At 40.4% G+C, this 18,041-nt stretch overlaps 1 protein-coding gene across 11 annotated transcripts in view; it reads left to right on the forward strand.

Moving 5' to 3' along the window:
- Positions 1-18,041, forward strand: part of GPC5 (glypican 5) — a 1,011,494-nt gene that overhangs the window by 154,141 nt on the left and 839,312 nt on the right. The window lies entirely within an intron of this gene.

Genomic DNA, 18,041 nt, shown 5'->3' on the forward strand with positions numbered 1-18,041 from the left:
TATAAGTGAAACAATACTAAAATATAATTTTCCTTATTAAATTACACCACATGAAGACTGTGTAGTTTGGAGGATTGAACAGGATCAGGAGTCAGGCTTGAGTTCTGGTCAGTTCTGGATTTGACGCTGACTGGCTGCATGGTCTTGCCCAAGTCATTCCATTTCCCTCTGCTTCAGTTTTCCTGTAAAATCAGGATGATGTTATGCATATAAATGACATTTTCTCTAACAGTCATCCCATCCCTGGCTACTGATCATTCCCAATTCAACCTGCAGAAGGTAACACTTTGTAAAAGACAGTAATCTGTAATAATTTCCTTTTGTGATGGCATATATTGAAGTTGAGGCACCAGCTCTTGCTGGGCCACACTGTGCCATCAATTTTTAGTCAGAACTCCTCATTGATTTTAATGGAAATTTCTAATTAAAATTTTAAGGTACCATATCCATTTTTCTTCCCACATTCCTTTCACATTTCTACATAAAAATGGCATTAATAGATATAAGTAAATGCTGTTTGATCTAAATTATATTACACACAAAAAGTACTGTTAAAAGAACATGAAGATTGCAAAGTCAAGCACTCAGAAGTTAGGAGATGCTAGAATTAAGGTTGCGGCCCCCTCCACTCCCATTTTTCTCCCCTGGAGACTGATGTTAATGGGTCAATCATCCTTCCTGTTGGTAATAATTTTTTAAGTTATAGACCAGATTCTTCCATGCTGCTGAAGGAAGTTGTTAATTGCATGTGATCTACTTGTTCCTCATATTCCCTGACTTGAGGGAGGCAGGACACCATGTTACCCCCTTCTGCCCTCCCTTGTTGTATTCACAGGGGGAAGGCAGCTTTAATTTGTACAAGGGCTTTATCGGAGCAATGCGGGTTGAGTCTGTGTAAAGGGGGTTAGCACATCCCCTGGCTGCCATGACAATGACTTTTCCTATACACACTTCTTCAGTGATGTATTTGCCACCTATGAATCTCCCGGTGAAGAGAGGGTTTCAGCTGATTTCTGCCACAGAAAGTCCTTGTTCCCTGGTTGTTTCTCCTCTACCTAGGTCCTGTGCATTAGATTCTGCCAGGTTTGGTCATCAGTTAACTAGGTTGTGTCTGGTCCTGTGACTGTTTTTGATATGACTGCTGATTGCTAGTAGGCAAAAGACATTATGCTGTCCTACAGACTTCTCCTTCTTTCCTATGGCAATTTGAAAAGCACATTAAAGAGTGATGTCCAAGTTTATCATCCACTTTATGGCTTCCGGTGATGTGGAATGAATCAAGGCTGTCCTTCTAGAGAAGGATCTTAGAGCCCAGTGGTTCACTAGGAGTTCAGTAGTTTGGACATTCTCTCCACATTTGCAAATCAGGCTGTCCTTCATTTTAAATTTGTGTGGTGGGTAATTGCAACTCCCATGTAAGTTTCTGCTGCAGTTCACTGTTATCTGGTATGGTGAAACTAGTTGGTTGATATGTAGGATCCATAATCAGGTCTTGATTCTTGATACTGCTGTGTTCCCACAAGTTTTTTCACAGTTTTGGTGACAGTCCCATTTCGAACGCTTTGGCCGCTAACCAAAGGTTCCTGGACTTAAGGTGGCATTTGACGGGTGCAGGGTTTTGAGATCTTCTTAGATGGGCAAGTCGGTGTTCATTATCATGTGGTTCTATTCTTGTATTATTGCTGCTTCTCTTCAGAAGGATGGTGGCAAAATATGTGGGAGGACGGGGAGCCGGACTGTTGGTATTGGTTTCTGTACTCCTGTGACAATTCTCATAGCAGCGTTCAATTGCATGTTGATGAGTTTTGTATGTATGCTACATGACTATACTGGTGCACAATATTCAGCTTCAGAGAAGATGAGACCAGAATGGCTGTCTGCAAACTGTAAGCATCTGGTCCCCAGTTGGTCCTGCAGGCTGTATCTGTTTGATAGGGGAGATAGATAATGCCTCTCTACTGCTGGACAGATGACTGATGGCAGCATGCAGAACCAGTGCTAGACAAAGCAAGTACAGAGCTTTTTCCTCCAAGGAATGGGTTTTACTATGTTATTTCCATTTTTTCAATGTGCACACTTTAATGGAGAACTTTGCTGCAAATTATTAATTTATGGCCATGGGCTAATATGGTAAGGCTTTGCTGAGATATAAAACACAATAAAATGTGTGGCAAATTGAAATTTCATCTTTGTGGCAGTGACTTGCTCTTGAGGGATCCTGTGAAATTAAGTTATTACCCAAATGTTCCCAGACAACATAGAATTTTTAGCAAAAATATTGTTCTGTGTTTTCTTTTATATATATTAATTTAAAGGGAATTACTTTGCTGCTGTTGAAGTGCACATTGAAGAGATGTGAAGTTAGCAATCACAATGTTAAATGTACCTACTACTAGACAGGATGGATTTTCGCTCACTTATGTCTGAATTCAGACCTGGTGTAAGTGGTCACAAATTTATTGACATCAGCAGAGTTGTGCCCACTTACATCATGGCAGATTTTGGCCATAAATTCTCATTATGTTTTATCTTAATTGAGAAATAGAGTTTATGTTTGAAAATCTCTAGGCTGTGTAAAGTTGAAACTGTGGCAGACATGCGTCTTGTTGTAGCCCTAGACATTATAGTTTTGAAACAAATAGGGGAAAAAAAGATCTTTCTTCTCCGCTTCATTTTTTTCTCAATCTTAAAATGCCTTCATTGGGAAATTAAATCTGTGGCCTTCCCCTATGTACCTATCTTAAACCAAACCATAGATACTACAAAACTTTAAAAACAATGACAGTTAAAAAAAAATCCCCTCATTAATTTTTGAAGACTACAGATTTATGGGTTCACAGCAGGAAGTTATTAATGATGTATGAAATATAAAACCCTGCATCAGAAGTTAATAGCACTGTAGTGATTGTCTGTTATTGTATATTAGGGCTACCATATGTCCGGATTTCCCCGGACATGTCCGGCTTTTCGTTCTATAAATAGCCGTCCGGGGGGGATTTTTAAAAATCTAAAAATGTCCGGGATTTCCCCAGTCGGCTATTTATAGATCGAAAAGCAGCGGCCAAGTGCCGCTGGGCAGCCAAAGCCCCTTCCCGGCTCCCCCCATCCCCTGCAGCCTTACCACTCCGCTGGCCCCGCAGCTATCTTCCCCCTCCTCCCCTCCCCTGAACGCTCCGCCCCCTGCTCCCCTGATTCCCGCGAAGCTCGAAATGAAGCAGGGGCAGGCCGGCGGCAGCAGCAGGTAAGCTGGGGGGGAGGAGGAGGAGAGCTTCGGGGAGGCGCGGCCCTGGCCAAGCGGCGCCCGGCGGCCCCAGCAGCACCGGCCAGGACCCGGCCCGCGCCCCAGCACCCCCGGACCCGGCCCGGCCCAGGCCCCAGCAGCGCCGGCCCGGCCCGGGCCCCAGCAGCGCCGGCCCCAGCACTGCCGGCCCGGGCCGGGCCCCAGCAGCGCCGGCCCCAGCACCCCCGGACCCGGCCCGGCCCAGGCCCCAGCAGCGCCGGCCCCAGCACCCCCGGACCCGGCCCGGCCCAGGCCCCAGCAGCGCCAGCCTGGCCCGGGCCCCAGCACCCCCGGCCCGGGCCCCAGCAGCGCCGGCCCCAGCACCCCCGGACCCGGCCCGGGCCCCAGCAGCGCCGGCCCCAGCACCCCCGGACCCGACCCAGGCCCCAGCAGCGCCGGCCCCAGCACCCCCGGACCCGGCCCGGCCCAGGCCCCAGCAGCGCCGGCCCCAGCACCCCCGGACCCGGCCCGGCCCAGGCCCCAGCAGCGCCAGCCTGGCCCGGGCCCCAGCACCCCCGGCCCGGGCCCCAGCACCCCCGGCCCGGGCCCCAGCAGCGCCGGCCCCAGCACCCCCGGCCCGGCCCCCAGCACGCCCGGCCCGGGCCCCAGCACGCCAGCACCCCCGGCCCGGCTCGGGCCCCAGCACCCCCGGCCCGGACCCGGCCCAGGCCCCAGCAGCACCGGCTGAGCACCTCCGGCCCGACCCCAAGCCCTGCAACCCCGGCCGGAGCGCAGCCCGATTCCTGGGCTCTTTAAAGCTGGCCCTGGTCAGGGGACAGGGAGGGGGGGTTGGATGGGTCGGGAGTTTTGGGGGGGGGGCTACCAGGGGGGCAAGGGTGTGGAGAGGGGTTGCGACAGTCATGGACAGGGAGTGGGGGGGTTAGATGGGTCTGGAGGGGCTGTCAGGGGGCCAGGGGTGTGGAGAGGGTTTGGGACAGTCAGGGACAGGGAGCAGGGGGGGTTAGATGGGTCTGGGGTTCTGGGAGGGCTGTCAGGGGGCAGGGGTGTGGAGAGTGGTCGAGGCAGGCAGGTAGCAGAGGGGGTTGGATGGGTCAGGAGTTCTGGGGGTCCTGTCGGGGGCAGGGAGCAGTTGGATAGGGCATGGGAGTCACCAGGGGTCTGTCTGGGGGCAGGGGTTTGAATATGGGGTGGGAGTGTGGATAAGGGTCGGGGCAGTCAGGGGACAGGTAGGGTAGTAGGGCATTTTCAGGAGGGGGCAGTCAGGGGACAAGAAGCAGGGGGGCTTAGATAAGCGGTGGGATCCTAGGGGGCAGTTAGTGGCAGGGGTCCCAGGAGGGGGCAGTCAGGGGACAAGGAGCGGGGGGTTGGGAGTTCTGAGGGGGGCAATCAGGGGGTGGGAAGTGGGAGGGAGTGGATGGGGGTGGAGCTGAGGCGGGGCTAGAGCGGGGCTCCTCCCCCCCCCAGTGTCCTCTTTTTTGCTTGTAGAAATATGGTAACCCTATTGTATATTTAGTTCAGAGAGCACCAGGGAAACCCAGCAAGCAGAGAGGATTCTACTTTAAAAACAAACAAAAACGTTATATCTTAATCTAAGGATTTTCTTTGCCCATTTTCATTATCCCTCAGCACTTTCTATTGCACATGCTATTTATAGAGAAATATAACTATAATATGAGTGTTCACAGGCCTGTGAATCAGCTTATTGGAGTGCTTTATGTTTTGGTGCATTTTTGTGCAAAAATTAGGGGTGGGTGTCTTTTTTAATGTAGATGGAATTTCTGTGAGTGCTATATTTTCCAGCTGATCCCTGCTGGTTCTTGCAAAGACATTTCCTTTTGTAGCTCATAAATGTGTAGTGACAACTTGCCTTTACCACACAGAAGGTTAATTTTTCAGAACTGCACAAAATAGTGAATAAGCTGTGGTGTAAAAAAGTATGCTAAAACTCCTGTTGTGTGACATAAGTAACTTATGGAACCTGAAGAGTAATTAACTTTTGAGAAAAATACTAAGCCCAATGTTCAGCTGCAGACAACCAGTGCTCCATGCAGCTCAGGAGAAGTGGGGCAAAAGGTACCCACTGCAAGGCCTGATCTGTTCTTTAGGCCTCCTTGTCACCAGATTGTAAATCAGAGCAGTTTGAGGAGTATCCTAATTTGCACTAGCTGCAACCCAGGACATAGGGAACTCTGGCCATGCTCCAGCTTTCAGGAAGAGGGATACTATAGTAGCTCACTTAAAATGCTTGGTTTAAATCTTAGATTGTAAGGGCCAGATGCTACTACCCTTATAGTATTACTTTGCTCCGTATGTGAGTTCTGTTGAACTCAACGGACTACTTCCAAAAATGTATTACTCAACATGAGTAAGGGTATCAGTATCTGGCCGTAACATGTTACTGTGAAAAGTAGCTAGACAATTTATTTTGTTCAGCTATCATCAACATTTTCCATTGTTTCAGCCTTCTTGAGGCTACCTCAGTGTAGAAACATTCTTCATAATTTCAGTGATATATGGTATGACTATGGTAGTAAAACTGAATTTCTTGTATTTTGTTTTTTTATAACAGATTTAGAGAATCTTTTTTTTTTTCCACTGACGGGTGCTATTTTTCTCTTGTAATTGGAAAGAGTGTAATGGTCTATATTATTATCCACCTCCTGAGAGCTTCTCCCTTGTCAAGTTAGAAACAGTGTATTTATTTACCTGTCTATATCTTGAAAGTACATACTTCAAATTCATCTCTTGCTCTATTTAGCATTCCGTAGTACAAGAACTGTAAGATGTGGCATAAAACAACATGATTTTTGCTATCATCCATATCTTACAGCATATTATACTTATGTCAGTAACAGTTAGACCTAGGTTAAAGCTCTGTGGAAAGGCAGATATTTAAACTCATTCTTGTATTGCTGCCTAATAATCATATCTGAATACAGGGCTAAATCTGGGTGCTGGCAGGCTCTTATATAGAACCAGTCCTATACCCCCTTTTTCAGATAAAAGTCCCACTGGCAGGCATGGAAGTTTTGCCTGAACAAGAAATGCAAGAATTGCAGAAGAAACAACCTCTCCGTTTTCTTTTTAAGCGCAAAAAAAAAAAAAAATCATAATCTAATGAATATATATCATTCCACACCAGACTACCATGGAATTTAGAAGCCTCTGACCCAAAGTTGTGTCTTAAATATGGTAGACTCTCAAATGTCCTTGTTTAGTGTAGCAGATCTTAACAGGTATTAATTGTGATGACCCCACTGAAGCCTTTCTACAGTTCTATTTGTTTTCATATGTAATTACTATGCAAATTGATGGAGTTTGTTGAAATTTCCTGGCACTTGCTCTTTAGGTGAACTAGCATGGTAACCTCATCATGCTCAGCCAATATACTGGGAAGCCTGTAATATGTTCAATGTTCACATTTCTGCATAACAGAAATGATGTTGAGTAAATATTAGATTTATTTCTTTATATCAACTACTAACATTGTTATAAAAAGTATGATAATCTTGGTTATTGATACATTTAAGTTGCACCACATTACTTTTGATGCCACTTTCATTTAACAATCCAAAAATCCTAGACACAATACAAGTCTACTAGTTTTCTGCCCTACCTAATTCTAGGGTGGATTGATTTAAATCAAAGTAATGTAAATCACCAGTTTTAATCATGATTTTAATCAGCAAGCAGGAAACTTTGATTTAAATAATTGTTTTTAATTGTGTTTTGCATTTGTATTTTTTAGTTACTTTCCTGAAGAAAGGTTGATTCTCATTGGTTGCTAATCATTAAAATGTTGATTTGCAGCTACATACATCCATTACACTACATTTGTTGCTTCTTTTGGTTGCAGAAGAGGCTACCAGTGTCAAAAGCTGGATTAACACTTCACCAAACTCAGGTTCCAGGTGCTTAGCTAATGACTTTCAGCAGTTCCCTGGTTTGACTTTCTTTAAAACTTGACAGCAAATATGTATTGCTTAATATTTTTTTTTTAAATCTAATTTAATTGATTTTAAGAAATTATAATGTAAGATTTATCATAGATTGTCAATTTTAAACCAGATTCTTTAAAAATATGCCTGTATTTAATTTAAATAATCCAATTTAAATAAAAAATCAGATTAAAAAATCATTTTATCCCCCTACCAATTCCTCCCCATTTTGCTCAATTCTCCCAAACTTGTTTTCCAAATATACCCCCATTCACACATCTGTGATGGCCTGCATCCTCCTCTTATTATGAGAGTGATACAAATGGCTCCTCTTTATCTACGGTAGCCTGGGGAGAGAGAGTCTGACCGATGCCCTGAATATTGGGAGAGGGTTGCTATGGTGGAAAGTGAACACAGCCGCCTCTACTCTGGGAAGCCTGTAATGAGTCAGAGCAGCCCCAAATGGGGAGTTGCTGTCTGGCCATGAGTTACACTGACTCATCATATTCCTTACTCAGGTCTCTATCTGTGGGTTAAAATGAAATGTAAAGCTGTTTTCTCCCTGCAGAAACTACAAGGAATTTATAATTTATTGTTTTTATAATAAGATCAGTGGATGTCTATTTTGATCAGAGGATCCATGTCTGTTTAGTCATCATTCAGTGATAAGATTTGAGACAATACAATTTCCACAAGGGAGTACATAACTATTTATGCATATTACAAACCATTAATCATTTAATATCCCTGAGTTTCTGTGTAAACTCATGTACCACTATTTATAACTAGTAATTCTGAAACAGCTTCCGATGTTCAAAAAGTTAAAATGACAATTTAAATTTAATAATGGAATAATACAAACATTATGGCATTTAGGTATTTAGCAAGGCTGTTTGATTAATTCATCTGTGTTAGCAAAGATACTGTTGCCTTTACTAAATTTTCTTGAATTTACACCTAATATTTTCCTCCCTCAATTATTATTTTCTATAATAAGCTATATTAATTTTCTGATCGAGGAAAACAAATTGTAGGGGATGTTCTGTCATTACTCAGTAATGTAGATCTTTGTGTGAATAATATTGAGCTAAGTTTTCAGTTTCAAAGTTTTCAGTTTTTCTCCAGTTGCTCAATTTTGGTAAGTAAACTGCGTGTTCAATTAATTTTTGATATCTTGGCAAATAAAGACATCAAAGCAGGAGATGTTACCAAGAGCAATTCCAGATAAGGAAGGACCAGATATGTGTCATTTGAGTCAATCTGTTAGTTCCTCCTGGTAGATTTCACTCCCCAGAAATGTTGTGGTATATGCTGAATCAATAGTGTTGAACTGGATCAATTTGAAGTGTATGTTAATGGAGATTAATTTTAGTGAATCCCACGGATTTTCTGCTGCCACTTATCCTTTAGATCCCTGTCTCATCTAACGTTCACAGGCAATGCCTGAGTGAGTTAATTAGTTATGATCATTTATGTGTCTTGGGAATAATGTTCTTCCAACTCATCTTTGCTGCTTTGATAAATGATATGGGGCTTACACACTAGATATGGCACCTCATACTACTTCATGGCTGGGAATATTTATTCAGTTTAGGTTTTTTCCAAGAGTAATTTTCCTGTAACATGTATTTTAAAAATTCTAAATGCATTATTTTGGACAGAACTGACATTTATTACAGGCTTTTGTTTTCCTAAGCTGCAAACTTGAGATGAGATTTGTGTACTCAAAATTCCCTTTGACCAGTAGGAGTTATGTGTATGCCAGACATGCATGATTGGACCATATCTAGATGACAGCTTGACACCCAAAATTATTTGGACTGTCCATAAGCAGAAGTAAAACACATTAGAGTACTCAGCAGCAAATGTCTCTAGTGAAACACTATTAGACTCAGGCTGTTCCATATGATCAGTTTGAGGTTTCAAAGCTGAAAACACCCACAGCACTATTTAGATATTAGTATTTAGTTTATTTTTTTAATGCTCTTCTTTAAGGTGTGATCTTTTGGTTAGGTCTAATGGGTTAAGTCTGATTTTTTGGATACACTGTAAATTCTTTTGTCAAAGGCTCAGAGTGTTCTTAATGGTTTCTGGGAGAGCTTTAACCCAGTGTTTGTGGCTGTAATTTGCATTAGTTATATATTGGAGATTGGCTGAGTGCTTATTCATTTGCTGTGTACAAAATTAGATATTGGACTGGTGCCAAATTGCAATACAGTGTAACTGACTGGCTGATTAGTAATAATGAAACTGGAATCTGTCAGGGCACCTTTGTGTAATATTATTTTTTTCCAGTGTAAAGTCTCAATATTTAGAGCATAGATCACTTTATTTAATAACAAGTGCAGTGGATTAAACTCTATTAAGCAAAAGAATGGGTGAGCTTTGAAAAAGGTATAAGAATTTTGAGAAATGTAGTCATCATTTTAATGTGCTGTTCTACTAAACATAAGGATAAGAAATGTGCTCCAAAAATCTGTCCTCAACTCCCACCCCAAGATGTACAATTAGAAAGCACTTTCCTGTACCTATTGGGATGGGGATTAGAGGTCCAAATATTTAAAGACTTTCAGTGCCCATTTAGGGCCAAATTCAACTTCCAGTGTAATCAATGTGAATTTTCACGAAAGTTGGATTGGGCCCAGGAAGAGGAGCCAGGATAGTCTCATGCCCTATTTGTAAAAGTTTGTTTTATATATAGACAGGGCAGAAATTGCTTCACATGAGCATATCATTTGTACTATTAATGATAAAACTGCAGGGATTATTTCTTACATTATCTTAAAAAGAAGTGCAAATGAGAGGTGGTGAAGTCCAGGACGTTGTTTTTGTAAGTATTTATTTTTTGTTGCTTGTCAATAGCTTGTAGTTCTTGTATTTAGTTTTGTATCCAGTTTTAAAATCAATAAAGTTATTTGTTTTTAAAGCTATGGTTTGATTACTTCTTTAGGGAGAGAGGAGAAACATGCTATTATAGTTTCTTTGTAATTCTTGCAATTTTAAATAACTCTCTGGGATAAACAAATTAAAAACAATAAATGAGAGGTTACATTTACTGTAAAACAAATAATTGTAAAATGATAAACCAATTTTTTATGGTATATACTAATCACATATGTTACATATGCAGATATTAACAAGAAAATAACTTATCATCATGTGTTAACATAAACAATCAATTCAAAATGAATAGAATCCACCCATAATAAACAGTAAAACAATTTACTGAATTACTTAATTTTGTCCTGTGTTTATTATATGTTTTGTCTAGTCTTCTATTTTCTGTTGCTTCCTGGCACAGATATAAAATGAGAAATTGGTATGCTTTCCAACAGTTTAAACAGCTAATAAAATCACAGCATAGATCTTTGTATTAAAGTTGAACAAATGCTCTTTTTATGGTAGGTACAAATGTACCTAACAAAATCACAAAGTAAATTCTTTTAAAAAATACATTTAATAACTGTAAAAAGGTAGCTTTTCATGTTCATCTTTGTTGTATTAATGATGTTTTTTATATACATTTGGATTTATATGGACTATATACTCATCAGTTATTTTATGTGGGTGAACAATTTTTGAAGTTTGATGTAAATCAGAATGCAGAGTCTTATAATATGCAGAACCCCATTACTATAGATCTGATATACTCACAGTATTGATCAGGAATAAATTGACTTAATTGTTGTCTTGCCTATGAAAGTGTCATGAACGACACAGATTGTCGTTGTGAAATGTTCACTGCTACTGTTCCATATCACAGGTAAATGTAGGTCTTCTACTTCTCCATTCTTCAGGTGTCAGGTATTATCACATGCTTAGAAAAGGGCAAATGGTCAATAAGTCATGCAGGTTTGTGCGTTCATTCACTTGTGGATTGCAGGGGCACTAGAAATGTAATTCAGTCTTGAAAGTTTATTGTTTAGAACTACATTGTAAAAATCTATTGATTATTCATGTACAGCATGACTTAGTCTTTCATCTAATGTTTCTGCGTTTAGGAATAGAGTACTGGAGCCTTGAATTGTCATAGACATTTTAGATTATGTATTTTATGGTTTTTTGATCTGCATATTTTCCTTTTCTTTATTTTTAGGGAGAGCCATTTTAAAAAATAAATACGATAAAAGAAAAATGTAAATAAGGATTTGCCAGGCTAAATTGAAATATGTGGGACAAATCAAGTTCCTTTCTAGGACTTTTATTTTGTGGCTATGTGGAATATTTAGTAACAAGATTCTAGCTTTCTTATTGAATAAAAACCCAGTTATTTCAGATGTAAACATTTAGTTAGTCCCTCAGTAGGTAAAATCGGTTGTCTACTAATGTTCTTACACTTCTGTACATTTTAGCCAAGGTTCTCATGGGTTTGTAAACTCCTCATTTGTATTCCCTGAACTAAATTTTTTATGCAGATCTGGAGGGTGGGGAGAAGACCACAACACAACAGTGGTATTTGTTTTGTTTAGTTTTGTTTTTGAAAGAACCAAGTTTTCATTCTCCTTATCTACAAATCACAGAGCAAGATGGGACTGAATAGTTTGTTTTAGAACTTGTAAGTGTTCACATCCACTAATGCAAAAACGATACATTATATGAAAGGGTCGTGGTAGAAACAGCAATAAGAAGCCAATCTCCTTATTTAAAATCTTAAAGGTTATGTCCCCTAACATGTTGTGGTAAATAAAGGGGGGGATAGCTCCCTTTGATGGACACCCAGCCAGCCAGACAGTTAGCTATAAAATCCCTCTTGGTAGCTGTTCTTTACTTGCTTTACCTGTAAAGGGTTAAAAAGTCCCCCAGGTAAAGAAAAAAAAGTGGTCACGTGACCAAAAGAGCCAATGGGAAGGTAGAACGTTTTAAAATTGGGAAAGAAACTTTCCCTTTGTCTGTTGTTCTCTGGGATGCAGGGACATGGGCAGCAATACTGTAACCAGCTTTAAGCCAGGTCTGATTACACTGCTCTACAGCCAAAATGCTTCTGAAATAAATGTAGTCAAACTTTACTAATTTTGGGTCACTGAGAACGAAAATGATGCTTAAAATTGTTGATTGGCTCTAGTTTTCAAGATATGCGATTGGGTCAGTATATACGACCCTTGACTTGGGAATGGCGGAGGATAAGTGAGTTATAAAGGGAAGGGATCTCAATTTAAACCAGAAATGACTAAAATACATCTTTGACTGGATCTATGAATAAATCTATAACTGGGTTTGGACAGTACTTGCTTTTTAGGCAAAACAATGAATGATGCAATCTGAAGCTGGTATTGCGTCATACATGATATGAATTGCATCATGTTATTCCTAGAAGTCATGGATGATGCAATCATAACGAAGCTTACATCACTCTGCTGAACAAATTGCCCTATATCAGCTCTAGAAATCATACAGTGTCATGCTCTCTTATTTGTCAGTGTTTGATTTTGCAAAGGGACACATTTCTGTTTAGCCAAAGTGAGCAGAGATGCCTCGTACTTGTGTGAACAGTGCAGATAACTTCTGCTATGTTTGTGGTGAAGTGACTTTTGCATCACGAAAGCGCAGTATAACCACTATGGTTAAGAAAGCCTATCACCTTTATTTTGGCTGCAAAATTGGAGATCAGGACAAGAGGTGGGTCCCACACATATGCTGCAACCCTTGTGCAACAAATCTTCACCAGTGGTTGAACAGGAAAAGGAAATCTATGCCTTTTGCAGTGCCAATGATTTGGAGAGTGCCAACAGATCATACCAGCAATTGTTACTTCTGCATGGTGCCTCCAGTTGGGAAAGGTGTGTCAAAGAAGAAAAAGTGGACTGTGCATTATCCAAACATTCCATCAGCTATACGCCCAGTACCCCACGGAGAAGGACTGCTGGTTCCTGATGCACCAGAATCATTCTCACTTGAGTCAGACGAGGAAGAGGAAGAGGATGAAACTTCTGGTCCTGAACCATCAATGTCACAGGACCCACATTTTCTCCCATCCTCCTCCTCTGAACCACACCTCATAACACAAGGTGAACTGAATGACCTTGTCAGGGATTTGGAACTACCCAAGAGTAAGGCAGAGCTGTTGGGCTCCAGACGACAGCAGTGGAATCTCCTGGCAGGTGATGTTAGGGTTTCCGTGTTCCGTGACCTTCAAAAAGATCTTGTCCCATTCTTCTTCATGGAAGGTGATCTTGTAGCCTGCAACAACATCGATGGTGTGATGGCAGCCCTCAACATCGTTCACGATCCAGATGAGTGGAGACTGTTCATTGATTCATCAAAGACGAGTCTTAAAGCTGTTTTACTGCATAATGGCAATGTTTTGCCATCAATTCCAGTTGGTCATGCAGTCCATATGAAGGAAACCTATGACAATATGAAACAACTTTTGAGGTGCATAAACTATGACCAACATCAGTGGCAGCTTTGTGGTGATTTGAAGGTTGTTGCTCTCTTGCTTGGTCTGCAGAGTGGATACACAAAGTACTGCTGTTTTCTCTGCAAATGGGATAGTCGTGCAAGAGATTCCCACTACATCAAGAAAGACTGGCCACTCCGACAGTCATTGGAACCTGGGAGGAAAAGTGTTCAGCATCCACCACTTGTTGAATCAAGGAAGATTTTGTTACCACCCTTACACATCAAGCTGGGTCTGATGACGAACTTTGTCAAGGCCATTGACAAAACACAATTTTCCACAGTGGTACTTGAAAGCTGCTTTCCAAGGTTAAGTGAAGCTAAGATAAAGGAAGGTGTCTTTGTTGGTCCTCAGCTTCGTGAACTTCTTCGAGATGATGCATTTGACCATGCACTGCGTGGCAAGGAAAAGACGGCATGGAAAGCCTTCCAGTTAGTGGCAATAAATTTTCTCGGAAACAACAAGGCAGACAACTAGAGGTTGTTGGTGGAAAACCTCCTCAAGGCATACAAAAGCCTTGGTTGCAACATGTCACTAAAGATACATTTTTCGCACTCTCATCTAGATTTTTTTCCACCGAACTGCGGAGCAGTGAGCGATGAGCACGGCGAGCCATTTCAGCAGGACATTGCAATAATGGAGAAACGCTATCAGGGCAAATGGAGCCCATCAATGCTTGCAGACTACTGCTGGACAGTGACGAGATGTTCCATTTAATTAATACAAATGACAAGCTAAGAATCACCGAGTAGACACTGAATAGGACTAAACTATGTACCTAATAGTTTTTTGCCTTTTGTTTCATAATAAATTTTATTTATATAACCCTTTTGCTGATTTTTAAAGTGTTACATAAACAGGACAGATGAAATATTATCATGTAAAGCAACCATAAACACATGAAAAGACCTAGATTTACAATTTATGATTAATACTCTACCATCTACACAATATACATAGACATTGAATGTAAAAACTTAAATATCTTAGAAACAGTAGTCAATCAGTTGTTTTAATTGTCATATTTGAATTCAGCACATCAAAATACATAATAAATAGCACATTTTATCTCTGAAGCAGACGACTTCTCAAAAATTGTAGACCAGTGTTATAGATTATCAATTCATATCTCGAACCTACTTATCTGGAGCCTCAGATATTTAAGTAAAATTAAGGAATGTATAAAAAGACACATTTATGGTTATTTCTTTTATTTCTTATTGGCTTGTTGACTCCTCTGTTCTAACCCCAGATGCTTTTGTTTGCTTGTAACCTTTAAGCTGAATCCCCAAAAAACCTATTTTGGGTGCCTGATTTTTGGAATTGCTCTTTTAAAATCAAGCAAAAGCCTATGTTCTAGATGTATTTTCTTTCTTTTTCTTTTTAATAAAATGTACCTTTTTTAAGAACAGGATTGGATTTTGGTGTCCTAAGAGGTTTGTGCATGTTGTTTGATTAGCTGGTAGCCACAACTAATTTCCTTTGTTTTCTTTCTCAGCTCTTCCCCGGAGGGGAGGGTGAAAGGGCTTGAGAGTACCCGACAGGGAGGAATTCCCAAGTATTCCTTCCTGGGCTCAAAGGAGTTTTTTTGCATTTGGTTGGTGGCTGTGTTTACCAAGCCAAGGTCAGAGAAAAGCTGTAACCTTGGGAGTTTAATACAAGCCTGGGGTGGCAAGTATTAATTTTTAAAATCCTTGTGGGCCCCACTTCTGCACTCGGAGTGACAGAGTCGGATTCAGCCTTGACACATGTAGATCAAAGAGGCTTATTATTTTATCCTATAGGTTATTCAGATAATGGAGACTTCTTGTTCCAGAGGGTCAGATATTGTTGAAACTAGTATAGGGATATGTTGTGTCCCTGGGCTATATGGCCTTGTGTGATTATATATACTGCTGTGTATGCAAGCATATTTCATTGGGTTGGCTAAGAATATGAACTAGGAGAGCCTGATATCTCTTTCCATTCTATAAATTGACACCAGAGATTGGCAATGAGATTGCTCCCTCATTCCAGTAGAGGAAAGCATTCTTTTTTCAGGTTATTTGTTAGGCAGAGACATGGATGTGATATTTTATTGCAATTAGGGGAATATAGACTGTATTTTGAAAAAGCAAATAAGAAAAAAGTCCATTATCAAGTGTTCTAATTTCAAGAATGGTTTCTTCTGTGGTACTAATAGATTTTTTTTCTCACTGTTAAAGCAATTAATGCAGAGTCAACACTTGTTCACCTGGCCCCAAGGCAGACCACTGTCTTCAGTAACACGCCACTTTCCTAGTGTAGAGAGTTCTGGTATGGAGGGGGTGAGTTGTGATTGGTTGGGATACATAACGTTTGGTACAGAGAAAGATAGACCCTGGGTAGTTGACAGCTTGAAACCTCCCATAGGGAGGGTTATTCGGTGTGATGGCTTGTAACCGTCAGTTTCACATATTATGTATTGTGCCGTTAGTGATGCCTATGAAGTAACTTTATTTATATACCACCTTTTTCTCAAAATGGTGAGGGCGCTGTACTGCAGAATAAATACAAATACAATATAATAAAACATGCTAAACTGTCGCCCTTTTAAGATACAAATAGTTAAAAACAAATGAGTGAGTCAAATTTTAGAAATGTGAAGACAGTGATTGAACAGGAATGTGATAAATAAAAGGTCAAGAGTGGCTATTCTAAACACCTGTGGGGAGAAATAAAATTTTAAGATGTTTTTTAAGATGGGATAAAATGGAGGTGTATTTGAGGGGAAGGAAATTACATGTTATAGGTCCCACTGCAGTAAAAACCTTGATTGCCTGTCAATGTCAGATATAGTAGCAAAATTCTAAGCACTGGGTAGTGTGTGAGTACAGAAATCCATCATTAAAAGGCATGATTAGTAGGCCCCAGAATTTGGAAAGCCAATTGTAAAGGGCTTTTAAAAGCAAGCATGTCAGTTTTAAGTTAATCTGCCAGTTTCTAGGCAGTCAGTGTAAATCTTGCACAGCAGCTCAAGACAGTGAGCAATTATGCCACTGTACTCTGAACAAGTTGCAAATGATTGAGTGACACCACAAAGAGCTCATAAAGAGAGAATTCACCAACTGAGTTTTGTGGGTATGAGGGCATGTTTTGCTGTTCCAAATTTATCACAAGCTACATTCACTGACCAACAAAAAACCCCAAACCTTCTCATTAACAAGGAGTTAAGATTGCCCAGTGGTATCTTGTGTCCTTCCAAACATCAAGTTCAGCAAAACTTGAAACTTTGAAAATCAGGAAAGAGAGTTAAGGTACATGTCTGTGCAACTTTAACTCTGTGCAAACAAAGTAGAAATCAGTGATGCAGAGTTAGGGTATTTAGTGTAATTTGCTTATTTACAAAATGTATACGACTTCTGTTCCATTTAACAGAGGTGGTTACAAACTGTACACATGCTATTTTCTTGCAGAAATCTTATGGCATCACTGCCCAGTCACCAAGAAGCAACTCTTATCATCTAACTGATTAAATATACCGCTTTCTCTTCCAGTCACAGCCCATGGGCTTTTCACCTGGGAAACTTCTAGTCCAAGGCTCCTCACCTAGGTTCAAGTATTTTGAAAGGTGATGTGGACATTAACCTTCCTTTTGTGAACCCACTGAACCTCAGAAAGGGTTTGACTTCCCATTCACAGGAAAATACTTTAACCTACATGATCTTCTTACCTACTTTCAGAATTAGGTACTGCGTGGGTATTTTAACTCATTTTATCCTGGGTGCTTATACATCAGTAAGGCATAACATGCACAACATTAGCATTTGTTCTCATAGCAATCATCATTTTGCTAGCATTGAGCCAGATTCTGCAAAGTTCTGAGTGCTCTCAATTCTCATTGACCATTGGATTTATCAGTACAGTTTAAAAGTATGCTTCAGATTGTATGTGCTGCACCTGCTCTCTTTCAAAAAGAAGCCACATCTGTTTGCTCTGTAAAAGTTACATATTAATGAATAAAACAGAAGAGCTGTTTCATTGCCATCTTTAACACCCCATTATAAACGGTAGAGACTTTATTTCATTATTTGAAGTGGAATGAGTGATAATATTTCACTTACATTACAAATTGTGGAAGGTCTATTGAATTAATGGAGTGGGTGATCTAATGTATTGAGACAGCTACTGTTGGTGTCTGATTTATTCTGCAAGTTAGTTACCATTCATTTGCCCTTTGCATTTGTTTATAAAATACATTATATCAGAAAAGTTGGTGTTTATTATTGAATATTTTAGTATGATCCACAATGTGCTAGGTACTGTCAACACACTAAGAAAGAGGGTTTATATGTCATTTAGAATGTATCTTCTTAAATTCTAGCCATTAATTGTTGCAATGCAAAGATATCTGTCATATAAGTGAAACACAAATTAAAGTAATATAATCCTTGTTAGAGTCTTAAGTTTTTGCTGAAATGTGTAATCCTTTTTTACTCTAAAATAT

This window comes from Malaclemys terrapin, chromosome 1 (genome assembly GCF_027887155.1).
Source record: "Malaclemys terrapin pileata isolate rMalTer1 chromosome 1, rMalTer1.hap1, whole genome shotgun sequence".
Lineage (NCBI taxonomy): Eukaryota > Metazoa > Chordata > Testudines > Emydidae > Malaclemys > Malaclemys terrapin.